Genomic DNA, 13,931 nt, shown 5'->3' on the forward strand with positions numbered 1-13,931 from the left:
AATACTTTTAAAAGAAATAAGAATTCAGGATTTTTTTAATATTAACCAATCACTTGACAAGCTGTGGATTAAGAAGGGGAGGGAATCAGACAACTGATGTCAACATTTACAGCTCAAACCAACAGACTAAAATCAAATCACTAGATTGAAAACACACACACACACACACACACACACACACACTGCTCTAGTCTGCCAGTCCCTGGTTTAAAAATACTTGACTTATAATCAATCACATCCCCATGCACTTATTCCCTACTTTTAATAATCATCAATATTTGCCAATCTTATTTCTTTTATCTGTCTCCCCAATTATTTTAAGGCAGTACCTCTCGATACTTAACGTACATATAACTCTCTTGGAGATCATGGTAAAAATGTAGCTCTGACTCTACTGGGTTCTAAGGATGAGGCCAGAGTTTCTGCATTTCTAACAGGCTCTTAGGTGAAGTTAATGCTGCGGATCTGAAGGTCTCACACTGAATAGCAAGGTTTTGAACCGAATGCTAGACAACCTATCATTTCACCTGTAAACACTTCAGTATATACCTTTAACAGATGTCATTAGTATACCATACAAATTAACAATTTTCTTTAACATCCTCTATTCTCAGACCATTCTCATATGCCCTCATGATCCCTCCCAGATATTTTAGTTTATGTGGACCAGAATCTCAACATGGTTAACACCATTTGGTTGACATGTCTGTCAAGTCTTCTGCAGAGACTATCAGTTCTGCCTTCCCCATCCTTTTGCTATTTGTGTCCTTGAATATGTGATATTTTTCCTCTTCCTATAAACTGGCAGTCACATCTGGAAACTTGGTTAGATTCAGTTTCTGGTTTTTTGTTTTTCTTCTGTTTTTGGCAAGATTATGCTACATGTATTGAGATGTGTTTTTATACTGCACACGTAACCTTAAGATGTCTCACTTTTGCTGGTTCTAAGATCCATTAATGGCTTTAGGATTCAGGTTAGCTGATACCATCCATTATGAATTTTCTTTCACTCGATGGTTTTAGCACCCAACGATAATCTTTGGGTAAATAAATTATGCAGAAGAGGCTTCAAAATTATTCTTTTTAAAAGCATTCCTTCTATCTTTATTTGTTGGCATTCTACCAAGAGTTTTGTTCTATTGACTATTTGGCTATTCTGAAATATGAGGTGTACAGTAGAGGTAGGATAAATCCTTGATGCTTTCCTTTAGTTCAACAATTTCCAGAATAATGAGCTTATGCCTACCAGTCTCTGAAGGTGAGCTGTGAGGGCTTTTAAAAAATCATCATCTGTATATATCTGACATGGCTCAGCCCATCACAGTTGTTGTTCTTGATTTTTAAAAAAAGATTTACTTAGTGGAGAGACAGAGAGAGCATGTGAGTGCAAGAGTATACATGGTGGGGGGAGGGGCAGAGCAGGGGGAGGGGAAGAATCTCCAGCAGACTCTGCGCTGAGTGACCTGGGCGCCCTTCTTGATGTCTGATCAGTCTAGACTTTTGAATGACACCAAAATTATGTTTTTAAAACACAATCATTAATGCTTTTTAACTTTTAGAGATGCTTCTTGAATATTTGCAGGCGAAACTATGTGTGATGTGCTACTTTACTTCAAAAAAAGCCAGGGTTGGGACAGGATCACAGGAAGGGCTGAAATAAGACTGACCATACATTGATAACTGTTGAAGCTGTACTTTTGAAAGGTATCCAACCGTGCCACCCAGATGTCCCATGGTACGTAGGAGTTCTTACTAAGCTTTTTACTTTAACATGTTTGGATTATGTTAAGTGTTCTATCTACAATAAAATAATTTTTTAAGGTTTTTTTTTTTTTTTTAATGGTCCCATCTTAGGTCAGTGTTAGCTCAGTCAAATTGGTTCCTGTGTCCTTTAAACATGATCTCAGAAGCTCTTTAGTAAGCTTCTTCATTTTGGCCTAACATAATGTGTCATTTCAACTTATGCATTTTCTGCATCAGACATGGAATCAGCCACTTCCTATACAAGTTTGACTCTTTCTTTTAAGTAGGCAATGACATTTAAAAGGCCAGAGTCTGGGTGCCATGGGTGCCCATGGCTGCAAACCATGTTTCTGAATGGACGGCTGCAGGCTGAATTTGGAGACCTGAACCATTGTATTGTCAGAGGACTAACTTTCTGTCTTCCAATTCTGATCTCCACATCTAGGTAACTGTTTTCTTCTATTGCAGCCGTAAAGAATAAGCAAATGTCTGGAATCTACGGTACTTGATCCTTACTCCTCCCTGTCCTCTATGCCCATGCCGGCAGTGGCAGGAAGGGGAAGAATGAGTGCACAGAAATACATCTTTAACCGCTGGTGGAATGTGTAGAGCGTTTCTCCAGGAGTTTGGTGATTAGCTATGTATTTGGGTGTAAACTATAATATCATTTTACGACAAGTTTAAGGTATGTGAGTTAAAAAGAAATTTGAGGAATGGCCTAGTCACACAAATGCCACTTACAATATTATTTCTGAAGGGAAAATACATTTTATCCATCCCCTCCCAAACTCACAAAATACAGTACAATTCTTTGTTTCTAAATACAAGTCATTATTATTACATTGACATCCGTATATGCTTATCATTATGCCAGCTAGGGGTCATGCATTCAATTTTTGCAAAAACAAAACAAAACAAATCAGAACTAAAACCAAACAAAACTATGAGGGAGCTGAGACTTCCTGCTGTTATTTAAAAAATAATTTTTGACTATTTAAGAATTAGTACAAGATATTAAATACATAGCTTAATATTTATGCTTATAAATACTTTGGAAAGAACTCTCATATACACACCGTGGGGCTAGGGTCTAGGAATACAGAGTAGCATTAGGCTGAGTCTTTGCCATTAAGGAGCTCAGAGTCTAAAGAACCCCATGATCAATCTGGTGGTATACCATGAGGCTCCATAATTTACCCAAGGCCATACACCTTATCAAGAACAGGAACCAGAGCCAACGTACTTCTCTGCTGCATTGCTGGTCCCTTGTTCATTTTCTTTCACAATTTACTTTTATATTCTACATCTGCCTGCATATACTAGAGATTCTCAGTTGTTTTATTCTGTGTTGTTAACCACAACTTATTTTTTTTTTTTTATGAAGCTACTCACATAAGCTTCACAAGTATGTTTGAATTTGGTTTTTTATTTCCTACTATCAATTTCTAAGTAGAGATGTTGTTAAATGGTATATCTTGTAATGAACTTTCATAATAGAATTAAAACCAGAAGTACAACGGATCAGTATAATATTCTACTTTCTATGAGTGTTAAGATTTGTACTCTCTAAACGCTTAGTACCTGCACGTACAAGTTGTTTATCTGAAATAAGCTCCTAATTAGTCGTGACTGGATCTGTATCAGGCAGTAGGAACTGCAGTCTCCATATATGAAGTGACAAGATCCAAACACATAATCAGTGTGTCACGTGCTTGAGGACATCAAATTACATAATTGGTTACGGTCGCACAGGAAAAACAAAGGGAGAAAAAAGTTACAATTTGATTAACATTCAAGACAGAGAAATATGGCAGCTTGTGTAACAAGAGCATCATCAGTTTCTGAGCTTTTATGAACCCAGATTATCCCTCCATTACTGTTTCTGGTGGGCTGGGACTCGGGCACCATGCTTTCAGAGGAAATAAAGGATTGTTTCCACTACGCCCAGAACACACAACACAAGGCAAAAAGATCTGGTCACAATTTTGTAAAGAGAAGTCTTTTATGGATAATTGATAGCAAATAAGCTTAGAGCACAGAAAATATTATAGCCAGTTATAGTACATCTTTACCTGGGTTCACAAATCATGGATACATTGTTACTGAAAACCTGCACATTAAACTGAACCGAAACTGAAATATAAACAACTAAGAAAGAGAAAAGTAATCTCAATACACAGAATAAAAATAAAATACATACACATTTTTTTTTTTAATAATACAACTGACCTTTGGGAAGAAGTATAGATTTTTTTTTTTTTTTACTGTAACAGTAATGAACAGGTGCAGATGCCAGTGGAATGAGTTTTGTATATTATATGTATTCAGAGAAAAAAATCTCTATTTAAGATCTGGACAGAAATCTCACAGGAAGAAGCATGGAACAGGAAAGTTTGCAAGAGGAGATAGACGCTTTCACCATAAATGATTATGTCCCACTTCTTGAAGTAAACTCCAAGACAGTCATAACATGGCCTATAGTTAGGAACAGATGCTTTTTTTTTTTTTTAAAGAATGATTATGAAGTGATTGAGAGATAAAGCTATACACAGTCAACATGGTAAAAAAAAAAAAAATTGGAGAATAGGAAAAAAATAAGTGGATTCCTAAGGAAGAAAAAAAACCTTAAAAATATTTTTTCAGGGGCACCTGTGTGGCTCAGTGGGTTAAAGCCTTGGCCTTTGGCTCGGGTCATGATCCCAGGGTCCTGGGATCGAGTCCCACATCGGGCTCTCTGCTCAGTGGGGAGCCTGCTTCCTCCTCTCTCTCTCTGCCTGCCTCTCTACTTGTGATCTCTGCCTGTCAAATAAATAAAATCATATATATATATATATATATATATATATATATATATATATTCCCTCCCCCCCCAAAGATCTACTGAATGATGTGACATTCTGCATGCATGTGGGAACTTAGTGGACAGCGGGGCAAGCTGGTCACCGCCTGGGTGTCTGCTGTTTGCCATTATTTAGGCTCTTCCCTTTTCTGCATTTTGAAATCTGTGTAGCTTTTATCATAACTTTTAAAAAATATTTATTTATTTGAGAGAGAGAGAGAGAGAGAGTCTTCCCTTTTCTGCACTTTGAAATCTGTGTAGCTTTTTAAGTAACTTTTTAAAAATATTTATTTATTTTTTATTTGAGAGAGAGAGAGAGCGCGCGCAAGTGCAGGGCACAGAGGGAGAGAGAGAGAATCTCACGCAAACCCTTTGTGCTGAGCCGGGAGGCTGACCTGGGACTCGATCTCACCACCCTGAGATCATGACCTGAGCTGAAATCAAGAGTTGGACGCTTAACTGACTGTGCTACCCAGGTGCCCACATAACTTTTTATAAAAAGGTTGAAGAGGCTTTTTCTTTCCTGGTCAGAATACCAATAATAGCCTGGTTTTTAAAATTTATTGCCACAAGGGACAGAACTGTAATGTTGTTTTTGCTGCCTCCAATCTTTAGGGCTTGTTAATGGAGTGGGATGACATTTTCTGGGTGTCTGCAAAGTTAGCCACCAGACTCTTTTAATCATAAAATTCAAGCTTTTCAGGTTCTGGTATTTTAAAACATGATTACTGTTGTAGGAAATGGAGGTACTATAGTTAATAATTAGGTCACACAAAAAAGAAAAGAGTTACATTATATACATTTTAGCACTTGGTATGGCACTATTTTCATAATCTCAGGCAAAATCCCTTGGTCTGTTATTTGTTTGATACCAGTGACCAAATCTAACTTAGAGATTAATAAATTCACTTAAGTAACATTTTATTTAGATAAATAATACTCATAGAAATGTACAGATAGAGTTTCTGTCAATGAAATGTAACCATTTCAACCATTAAAATATCTCACCATACACATAGGTTAAAAAAAATACAACTAAAATTAAGAGGATATCTCTCCATCCTTCAGCATCCCACAGTTTAATTTTTAAAACCTAAATACACATTTACCAGAATATGCCTCAATGTTCCTTTTTTTAAAAAAAAAAAAAACCTTGTATCTGGTAATTTTACTCCCTTGGTTGATTAAAAGCATTAATTTCCTCCAAGGTAAAAGTCAAACTTCTTGGCATTAAGGAGAGACTCCCATCCAAACATGGTCAAGACATTTTGTCTTTTTCCTTTTGTTCTTCTCCCCATGTCTAACTGGCCACCACCCACTACTTTGCCACAACAAATGACTTGTTAGTTCCCATACAGAATTCATCTTTAAACCACTGCACATAAGGTACCCTTTGTCAGAACTTACCTTCACTTTCTTCTTTGCTGGAAAAAAAAATCCTACTCATTCTTCACTACATAACTCAAATGTACCTCTGTAAAAACCTGCTCTTTGTGTAGCCACATATTTGGCAAACACCTGGCCAATGGATTAATGACGCTGTATTATTTGTTTAGTGTCTGCCTGCACCACTGTACCCTGAGCTTTCTGTAAGCAAGAGCCACGTCTCACGCTTCTTTGTGACCTCTGGGCTCTTTTGTATGACTTCTCAGCATGGAAAACAGAGGTATGTATATGACAGGTGCTTACTGGTTGTTTGTGGAATAAAGAGATACCAAAGAGTCAGAGAAAGATGAGATGTTGCTGCTGCTTTGTTTTCAGAAAGTGCAGAGTAGGAGCTTTTAGTTGTTTTTCAAGAAATATTTGTTGAAGGAAACAACAAAAAAAGGATAAATAACTTTCTTTGTTTTGCTCTTCATTTATCAGGTCTTGCAAGTCTAGGCCCTTGGCCCTTGCTCACTTCATTTAATTTGTTCTAACCCACAAGGCATTGCAATGGCCTTCTTTCAATCTCTTATATTTTCCCTGACTTCTTCTACCACACGACCTTTGCACATGTTGATTTCTCTCCTTGAAAAGTTCTTCACTTACATTTATTCCCTGTCCCTATGTCTACTGTCTGTCTGTACATATCTATTCTCATTTGAAAACCTAAGTCTCTATTATCCTCTCTGCAGGATGCTATGGCTTCTAAACTGCTGATAGATCGTTTTAAAAGGCAAACTTAACAATACTACATTCCTCTTTAAATAAATTCAATGGTCCCATACAATTTTGAGGATAAATCTCATCCTCCTTACCTTTGCCCAGAGGGATCAGGCTGAGTTAATCTCTTTGAAGGTTCCATTTGCTATACAGGTGTCTGCTCCCACACTACCATGCCCCCTTCCTTGCTTGTATGCTTCCCAGTGTCTTCTGCCCCTGACCTACACATGTTGATGTGTCTACAAGAACTTCCCTTTCCATGGTGTTTCCCCTCTTTTTCTAATTATCCCTCATGCCTTGGCTCATGAGTTCCACCTTCAGGAAATATTTCCTCATTCATCATCAATTCATACGGCACCTGGAGTACCTGTACGCATGTTTCTCATGGAACTTGTCCATCCCACTGTACCGTGATCACGGTTAAATTCTCTTTCTCCCACTGTACAGGAGATTCTTGATGGCAGGTATCTTACTAATTTACCTCTCATACCCTCACCAAGGATGTGTGTGGTACATATTAGTGTCAGAAAATCTGTAAAAGACTTTGAAAGGAACAAAACATTATGAAGTGTCCTATCAGGGGAATTCTGGATGTTGTTTAGAAGACTTTGTGGGGTTGATTCTACATACTCTGCATCCTTCGTTGTCTTTATCTACCTTGTCAGGATACAACTGGACACAAATCATGCAACCAAGAAGAAGTTAGGATAAGCCACTATTATGAAACAAAGGTTGGCTATATTTATGGGGCCAATGACAACAATACCTTCCCCCCAAAACCTGCCTGGTGCCTGTATGACAGAGTCTGGTTTTACAAGTGCCTCACCAAGCAAGTCAGGGAACAACAAATCTGGGGAACTTCAAGAAATTCACCCTAATTTATAGGCATTGTAGATAGGACTTAGGTGGAAAGATTTCTTGGACTTGGTTTCCTAGCCTCAAGATAGGAAATAGCAGTATTGTACAAGCCCAAACTAAGATTTATGAAAACTTCCAGAGAGGGGTGCCTGGGTCACTTGCTTACTTAAGTGTCTGACTCATGATGTTGGCTTAGGTCATGATCTCATGGGTCATGGGATGGAAACCTGTGTCAGGCTTCACACTCAGCAGGGAGTCTCCTTGGGATTCTCCCTTTCCCTTTCCCTCTGCCCCTCCCTCCACTCACTCTCTCCATCTCTTTCTCTTTCTAGAATAAATCTTTAAAATAGAGAAAGAAAGAGAGAGAGAGAGAAAAGAGAAGGGAAAAAGAAAAGAAAACTTCCAGTAAGAAAGAGATTCTCTGGCCTTAAAGCTAGTCAGTACTGCATAGCTCTAGATTTATAAAGCAAAGTAAAGGAGGCTTACATAGTGAATTATCATTCTTATTGCTTCAATATAAATAATAGGACAAACCTAATGAGAACATCCTTTCTTTTTTGATCAAAAATAATCTTCAGGATTATTATTACAGGGAAAACTATAAAAGATTTTGAAATGGGCAAAAAACTACCTGTGTCTTTTCAAAGGAATTTTTGCTGTTGTCTAGCATTCCTTCCCAGGATTATCTGATACTAATGTGGTCTGTACCATTCATAGTCTCTATTTGTAACCCTACAGGAGCAGAAGTCAACCTATGGAGGACTGGTGGCAATGCAACAGCTTCATGTCCATAGAGATATAATTTTGTCCAGTGAAAATGCAATTATTATGGTATAGATATTGATAAGTTGGGTATTCTTTACTATATATACTTTAGTATTCCTAAGTGTCTGTCCTTCAAATTATCTGTGGTATCAGCTTTTAACATCTTACTAATTCCCTCAATAGGTAATGAACAAAATAAAAGAAGAGAGTTATATAAAATTATTCTTTAAAGAAGGCATTTTCTGTTTCCTGAATAAATGAGTACCTCCATACATAGTAGGTCGTTTCTGTTGAGTATTTAAAATAATTTTTAAAATGATAAATTATATAATGCAAAGAACTATTGTAATTGACTGACATAAGCATTTTCAGTGTTCATGAGGTACAGAAAACCATTACATTCATATATTTGTTCATTCCAGAAATGAACAAATTCATTTGATTACAGAAATGTTTTCTATGTGCTAGGGATTCAGTTTTATGCTAGGGTATAATGATAACCGAGAACAAGGCTCCCTGCCCTCATGTAGATTAAATTCTAATAAGTTAGACACAAATTAAATTGTATAGTCATAAATTAAACATTATATACGGCTGTGATAACTTGTACTAAAGTATGATTTCTTTGAGGAATTTGACCTAGTTGGGGAAATCAAGGGAAGTCTTTCCATGAAAGATGTTTGAGTTGAGCCCTAAAAGGTCAGCAGGTATTAAGTAGATGATGATAAGAGAACAAGATGTGCAAAGGCCCTGTGGTGGGATGAGCACAGCATGTTTAATGGAACAAAAGACTGCTATGAGACCACTGTGGGTTAAAACCTGTGCTGGTGCACAGGGCTCTTTAAGGGTGCATTAATTTTGCAATTACCTTTTTGATCACTAGATGGCAGATATATACTAAGAAGCCAAAAGACTGGATAAATTTAAATTTATGGAGGGTTTTAAGGAAATGGGGGAGAGATCAGAAGATCTAGCAAGAAAAAGTGGGAGACAAAAAATTGGTTGGGATCGGGGTATACACCCTAACCTTGCAGGCTCCGATAATGGAGAATAACAGAAAGTCAATTATTGCTTTATTTTCTTTCAACAAATATTTGAGAACCTACTGAAAGCTGCTATTGTGCATTCCTTAAACTAAGGTAGTGACCATATCTCAATTTTGGGGCACCTAGGTGGTTTAGTGGGTTAAGCCTCTGCCTTCAGCTCGGTTCATGATCCCAGGGTCCTGGGATTGAGCCCCGCATCAGGCTCTCTGCTCAGCGGGGAGCCTGCTTCCCCCTCTCTCTCTGCCTGCCTCTCTGCCTACTTGTGCTCTCTGTGTCAAATAAATAAATAAATAAATAATCTTAAAAAAAAATTCTTAGCATCTCTTCATTCTACAAAGATCCATGAAACACCGGTTATGCATGCTACTGTCTTCCATACTGTGAGGCACAGAAAAGAAAAAGATATTCCGGGGCACCTGGGTGGCTCAGTGGGTTAAGCCGCTGCCTTCGGCTCAGGTCATGATCTCAGGGTCCTGGGATCGAGTCCCGCATCGGGCTCTCTGCTCAGCAGGGAGCCTGCTTCCTTCTCTCTCTCTCTGCCTGCCTCTCTGCCTACTTGTGATCTCTCTCTGTCAAATAAATAAATAAAATCTTTAAAAAAAAAAAAAAAGAAAAAGAAAAAAAAAGAAAAAGATATTCCTCCTCTCAAGATTTTCAGCAAATATGTGGTATAAATACCAATTACTGAATATAATAAAGAAGCTGTAAATATAAATTTATCTTTTATTGTAGGAATACAATTGAATGCAAACTTTTTGATTAGACATGACAACTTACTTAAATGACCATTAATATGTCATGATTCATGTCAAGTTGTAAGATTTCTAATAAGTAGGCTCAGTCAAGAGATTAACAATATTAATAATATAGAGCTATAATTAAATACTATAAACAATGGAAAATTCTGGGATCAAATAAAGAGGTTTAGAAGCTTCTGAACTGTACAGAGCTGGTGAGGGTATAATATTCACCATGGTCACTTTACTACTTCACAATTTCACTCACAGGCTGTACAAATTAGTAAATAAGTATTTGCATTTGCAACTTTTGTGGGATACAGTGCTACATGAGAAAAGGGTACACATCTTTTGGAAGCAAAAAGACATCATAAGAAACAAAATAAGTAGAATTTTGGAGAGTTTTACATCATTCTGATATGAAGAATTAAAAATAAGACGGAGCACTGGCTGTCTATGTCTGCAATCAGACTCCTAGGTCTTAAAACAAATGATTGTAAAATAAAATCTTGCTCACGTGGAAATGGAAAATACACATCAAGTATACATAAAAATTCACAAAATTTTGGAAGGAAACACTTGTATAGCAAGGGATGCTTATTAAGAATGTAAAGAAAACACTATATTAAAAAAGCAAAATGTAGGGTTTCAGCATGGAATAAAATTTATCAAAGGAGATATTTTACTAGCAAAGCTCAATCTATAGCTAGACATTGAATGGAATAAAGAAAATAGACTGGTAAAAAGGAGAAGGAAAAGCATTTCATATGAAGGAAAAACCAAAAGCAAATGTATAAAGAGAGAGGCAGAAGGCCCAACTCGTAAAACCTTCACACTTAATGTTTAAAGAGACTTCAAGAAATAAATTTGGTTCAGCTTACAATAAGCAAGATCAATGCTTCCTTTCCTTTTCTTTTGCATCGCAATCATTTCTGGAAAGCACATCTGACAGTTGGATGGTGAGAACCTTTCTCCTGATGCACTAGGGCCCTGGTAATCATGCAGTTACCATTTTTGTCACTAGATGGCACACAGATACTAATAAGGCAAAATACTGGGTAAGTTTAAATTTATGGGGGTGCCTAAGGGGCAGGGGAAAAATAAGGGATATAGGCAGATGAATGGGAAAACACAATTTTTTAGACTACATAAAATTAAGATGCTTTTAATTTATGAATTTTTTAAAAAATTGGTGTTCTCTGTGCTACTGCCCCCATTTTAGAGTTCAAGTAACTGAGGTCTAGAAATGTGACCTTGCTTACCCCAAAGCCATAGCAAACCCCTAGACTTAAGACAAAAAAAAGACCCCAAAAAACAAAAATTAAAAATCATATTTGGATGAAATAATGTGGAAAAAAAAAAGAAACTCTACCATACATAATCCTACTAGCTATACCTTAAGAATGCATGGCATTTTACTGAATAGAGTTTTAAAACACATGTAATTTTTTATAGGTGTAACTAAAGGACAGGGTTAAGTGACTAATCCATGGTTGATTTGATTCAGTCTGTTAGATGTTTTACATACTATAGTTTTTTAAAAAAGATTTTATTGATTTGAGAGACAGAGAGTGAGCAAGTAAGGGAGAGAGTACAAGCTGGAGTAGGGGCAGAGGGAGGAGGAGAAGCAGGCTCCCCCTGACCAGGGAGCCAGATGTGGGGCTGAGCCGAAGGCAGATGCTTAACAACTGAGCCACCCAGGCACCCCACTATACTGTTTTTCATTAATACCTAAATCACCACAACTTTCGGTCCTTTTTTTTTTAACAAAATAGGGAACCAAAAGCTTAAAAAAGCAAAGTGTCTTGGGCAATATTAGACAACTAGTGACAGAGCTAAGACTCTAATCTAGGTGTTCTGACTCCCTGAACGGAACTTCTTTCATTATATTACATAAGAAGGTTCTGAAAGACTCAAAAGAAATAACTGTCTGAGAATTAATCTGAGAAAGACTTTCTTAAAATGGCAAGTTTTAACCTCTTTTTTAAATAAATATTTTATTTATTTATTTGACAGAAAGAGACACAGTGAGAGAGGGAACACAAAGAGGGAGAGTAGGAGAGGCAGAAGCAGGCTTCCCACCGAGCAGGGAGCTAATCCCAGGACCCTGGGATCATGACCTGAGCTGAAGGCAGACACTTAATGACTGAGCCATCCAGGAGCCCTTAACCTCATTTTTAAAGCAGGTGGTAGTTACAGAATGACCAGGAGTGCTAATATTCCAGGTAGGTGAAATGACAGGGTGCAGTCAGAAGATTAACATACTTTTCCAAAGATACTGAAGACATATTCCTGTCAGGGCAAAAGAGTAAAATGGAAGGATTAACAAGATATGTGTTTGGTGAAGTGTAATGAATTCAGTCGATGAGAGCTATTATTATTAAGCTAAGGAAATAAGATTTCATAGAAGCATTAAAATTATACTTCTGAGCAGCTGCATGCTATGTGAGACTAGTTCAGGAGGACTGACTGAAGTGGTCCAGACACATCCAAGAATCCTTTGCCAGTTCTCCTAGATCACAGTGATCTTGTCTTTTTGGTCTGCTTGATTCACTTTATTCTCTACCACTCAGCTGTCACCTGATATATGCTCTCCTACAAAGGTGGTATTTCATTTTAAGTACATTCCTGTCTTACCAAGTCCTTGAGATCAAGAATCATATCTTTTAATTCATTTTGCTTCTAATTCCACCTCCATTTAGAATGTAAAAAGCAGCAAAATAATGTCAACTCTCATCCTAACAATGAGAAAAAGCGGAGTTATCTAAAATAAAACACAACAAAACCCTAAAATCATAATTCTTCTTGAACCTATCAGAGACCTGAGTTGTAAGGCAATCAAGTAAACTGAATTCCAAAGGGTTACAAGTCCCTCCAAGGAGAGATGAGAGACAAGGCCTATTTCATTCAGGCAAAGCACAAGGAAAGAAGTAGATGGCATATAAGCAGGGGAGAAGAAATCTTCTAAGATTTAATAGTCTTAAAGATCAAATATGGGCTAGAGGAGAGAGGCAAGACGGCGGAAGAGTAGAGAACCTTGTTGCTGCTGCCGGTCCCCTGAATTGAGCTGGATATCTACAAAACCATCCTGAACACCCACAAAATCAGCATGAGATGTAAATCTATCTGGATCTCTACATGCAGGAAAAACTCCACCGGGGTGAGTGGCGGCTTCTGACACTCCAGATTTTCCTCAGATTCATCTTGCCTGAGTCATGGTTGATATTTTGGACTATGTACATTCCCTCAACCATCCCTCAAGAGAATGACTAGAAGGAGGAACTCCCAATGAAGGAAAGAACTAGAGACAATGACCTCTGCCACAGACTTAATGGATATGGATCCAAGGAAGATGTCAGAAAAAGACTTCAGATTAACATTTATAAAGTCATTATTTAGGCTTGGGAAAAGTATTAGTGACAGTATAGAATCTCTAAGGGCAGAATGTAGAGCTACTGTCGCTGAAATTAAAAATGCTGTGGGGGCGCCTGGGTGGCTCAGTGGGTTGGGCTGCTGCCTTCGGCTCCGGTCATGATCTCGGGGTCCTGGGATCGAGTCCTGCGTCAGGCTCTCTGCTCGGCAGGGAGTCTGCTTCTCTCTCTCTCTCTCTCTCTCTGCCTGCCTCTCTGTCTACTTGTGATCTCTCTGTCAAATAAATAAATAAATAAATCTTTAAAAAAAAACGCTGTGAAGGAGATGTCGTCTAAACTGGATACTGTGAATGCCAGGATAAATGAGAAAGAACGAATTAGTGATCTAGAAGATAAGCTGATAGAAAGGAAGGAAGTCAAGAATGAT

At 37.6% G+C, this 13,931-nt stretch overlaps 1 protein-coding gene across 10 annotated transcripts in view; it reads right to left on the minus strand.

The window, feature by feature from the left end:
• The window catches only part of DENND1B (DENN domain containing 1B), a 263,126-nt gene that overhangs the window by 8,508 nt on the left and 240,687 nt on the right, over window positions 1-13,931 (minus strand). The window lies entirely within an intron of this gene.

This window comes from Mustela nivalis, assembly GCF_964662115.1.
Source record: "Mustela nivalis genome assembly, chromosome: 16".
NCBI classification, from domain to species: domain Eukaryota; kingdom Metazoa; phylum Chordata; class Mammalia; order Carnivora; family Mustelidae; genus Mustela; species Mustela nivalis.